The sequence below is a fragment of the Echinops telfairi genome, unplaced genomic scaffold, assembly GCF_000313985.2.
Source record: "Echinops telfairi isolate 266 unplaced genomic scaffold, ASM31398v2 ScPeMD7_3533;HRSCAF=4204_0, whole genome shotgun sequence".
Lineage (NCBI taxonomy): Eukaryota > Metazoa > Chordata > Mammalia > Afrosoricida > Tenrecidae > Echinops > Echinops telfairi.
Genome location: NW_022107431.1, coordinates 38877088 through 38880704, shown reverse-complemented (window position 1 = coordinate 38880704; position 3617 = coordinate 38877088).

Sequence of the window (3617 nt, the reverse complement as noted above, 5' to 3'; positions counted from 1 at the left end):
GTGGGCTTTTCTCTTTTTCTTTCTTCTTCCTCTTTTCTCTTCATCCTCCTCCTCCTTCAGAGATTTAGGGTAATGGTTTTATGGGACATCCCAATGAATTGAATAAATGTTGTGGTTACCTCCTATTGTGTTCTATCCCCCAATTCCCTGCCCAGTGCCTGGACTCTCAAAAGTCAGCCAACAACCATCTCTTTCAACCACTAGCATAACTAACCTCTGTTTGCCTGGGGAAACCGAGGAAGGGGGAGTCTAGAACCGGAGGAATTAGAGCACAGGCGAATTGCCTCCATGAGCATCCACTCCCTTTGCCATGAGACCGGAAGAACTGGATGGTGCTTTACCCCCATTGCTGAATATTTCAAAGAGTCCCTGGTTCATAGACATATGGATGGATTTTGAGCTCACACAGAATTGTAGCTCTAAGATCAACTCATTCTTATGCTTAATACCTGCCCTTCTTAAGAGACCTCTAAAGTTAGGGTATGAAAGCAAAGTGGTGAAGAAAGCAGATGATTCCTGCCTATCAAAGAACAGGTTGGGGTCTTGAAGGCCTGTCTTAAAGTGTGCAGCCATCTAAGTGAGCCATCCACTAAATCCATGTGGATGAAGCACATCAGCCTATGGACTCCAAGAACTGTAAATAATAAAAACCGAATCCAGAGGAGGGAATGGTATCAGAGCTCAAATTCTGAACATGTGGTTTGTGGAAGACTATGGAGGTTGCCAAAAGTCCAAAACCCATTCGCAGGTCCTCCATGCAGATGAAGTCTCTGGTGAATCCCGTCTGACTATAGACCAGGGATGGGAAAAGCCTTGTTATCAGACCGAGAGCATCCTAGAGTGGGTTCCTGCCATGGTAGTTGGTTCAAAATGTGATACCTTGTCATTTAATCTCCCTCTTGATCCAATGTATACTTGTTCCAGTTTTTAATATTTTCTGCTGTTTCTGATTCAGATTTTTCTCCGTTTCATTGTCATTGCTGTTGGGCTGTGTGTTTTTGTATGTTTTCCTGTACATGAAACCCAGGATAGATAACCCTATAGAGACAACAACGGGATGAATAGATTCAAAGGGACATGGCAGGGAAGGTGGGTGGGACATGATCACAAACAACAAGGAGGACAAGGAAGAGGAAATGTCCTGGAATTGATCTTGGTGATGGTTGTAGAACTCTTATGACTGTGATTGAACTAGTGAAATGTATGTTATGTGAATTACACGTTGGTAAAGCTTTTAAAATGATTTTTTTAAATCAATAAACTAATTAAAACACAAAAAAGACAGGGAAAATGCAGAACAGAATTTCAAATTCTCATGAAATTCAGATTTCCCAGATGCTCATAGATGAACCCTTCAGACGATTGCCCTGAGGTAATCTTTAAACTTCAAAACAGAAATATCCCCCGAAGTCTTGTCAGAACCAAGTAAAAGTTCGGCTTATGGTTAAAATATATGAAACAAGATTCTATTTTTTTTAATGTAATGATTTTAAAAATCTAAGTATTTATTTGTTGTTCTTAATCCTCATATGAATGAACTTATGCTACATATTTGTTAGCTTGGTTCTTTCCCTTGATCCTGTGTGTATGAGATCCACCCATGCTGCTCTAGTTCATTCACGCTCACTGTCGTACAAACGCACCACACGTGATCCATTCTGTTGTTGGGGGCCAACTGGTTTGTTTCTATTTGAGAGCAATTGTGAATATTGTTGTTTTGAATATTCCCGGCACGGATCCATGAGTTTAGATGTGTAGGTAACTGGGTAATGGGTGTCTGCATCGTCCACGTCTCTGGCCAATGCCAGACTCTTTTCCAGAGCACCTCACTGCCTGAGGTCCTCAGAGCGGATTCCTCCCCTGCAGGGTGCTCCTTCTTCCTTCCTGGCTGACCAGTTTCTAACTATTTAGTATTAGTTCTTGCCCAACGAGGGCCACCTTGACTGTGTCTCCACGAGACTGGGAGTTCAGCGAGGTCAGGGGTTATGTTTTCTTTGACTTTGTATCTCCAGCACAAAGCGTGCCCTCCTTAAATGTAGAAGCAAAGAAGAAAGGAAGGAGAGAGAATGGGAGCGAAGGAGGGAGGGGAGACTAAGCCTTCCTTGGACTCTTCCCACACCTAGGATCCACTGAGCAGTGAGACAGCCCATATTTAGGCCACAGCCCCTGCCCTTAGAGGGAGCCAGTGATAGCAGGTGCTGACCTTTTACAGACTCAGCCAGTCACCAGAGCTGTAGACACTCCAGTGACTTCGATGAAGCCTTTGGGAGACACCCAAGTGGTTCAAGCCCATCAGCCCCTCTGCAGGAGAGAGCAGTGACGGTCTGCTCCCTCCTCTAAACACAGCAGCCTTGGAAACCCTCTGGGGGCAGTTCCACTCTGTCCTGTAGGGTCGCAATGAGTCAGAGTCAACTGGACAGCAGTGTGTCCCTCTGGTTTTGTAAAGTCATCAGAGAAACCCCGGAGTGCAGCGGGTAAGCTCTTGGCTGCCACCTAAAAAGGTTAGTGGTTCGAACCCACCAGTGGCTCTGGGAGAAAAACCCAGGCTGTCTACTTTCATACAGATTTGGAAACCCAATGAGGAAGCTCTACCCCGAGTCAGAATCAACTCAACCACGGTGTTTTTTAGTTTTGTTTTGTTTTTTGTATTTTGAAAGCATGACTCCAATAAATGGTGCCAAATGGTCCCGGGTGAAAGGAAGGAGGAGGGTATCAGACTAGAGCCACCTCCTCACTTGACTCCCGACTGTAGAATGCACGGTCTGCCTGCTGCCTGCACCCGGCTGCCGTGAGACGACCTTCTTGTCTTTCGCAGTGCTCGCTGGAAAGATAGACTCTTCTTTCCCTGCATCCAGCTCTGGGCTCTGTTCAACTTCCTGGTGACCTGCGGTAGTATGAACTGGGCCCTGATTATATTTCCTTCCCATAGTGGCCACCCTGTCCCTCCCTCAGATAGAGAAAAGATCTCATTTTTATTTGCTCTGCTGTGTTCTCCGGGCTCTCCCAGGGAGCCAGCCTTCACTCACATGGTAACCCCCTTGCCCTGTAGAAGAGAACCCTTCTCGCCCTTTCCCTGGTGGGGGCAGGGAGTGGGAGCAGAGCCCCACCTCCAGTTAACCCCAGCCTGGCTCTTCCCTCTGAGGTGTGCGGGGCACCTGCCAGGTCCTGCACCGGGCCCACAGTTGGTGGTGGATTGCACACTGTGATCCAAAGAGCTTTCCGGAGCTGGTCTGAGCAAGTAGACCATCACGCCTTCCTTTCCTGTCACTTTTGGCCAGAAGCTCAGTTGAAGCCCATTCAGCATCAAGGCAACACACATGCTTCCCCCTACAGCGGGGTGGTGGTTGAGCAGGAGGTGTCATCAATCAAACCCAGCTCACCCGCGTGGAAGGTGAGAGCCCCACTGCTGAACCACAAGGCCCCAGTCTCTCGGCAGAGATCGTCAAAGCTCAGGGGTTGCCCTGGCCGACCCCCTCAGGCTGAGTTTTTGTCTACAAGGTCTGTGTTTCTCAAGTTCACCGGGCCTTGGGTCACTTCTGAAGGAAGACCCAGGGGCCCAACTGACAGCCCTGGCTTCTCTCTGCAAGGTCTCCTTATCGGCCTTCTTTCTACAAACT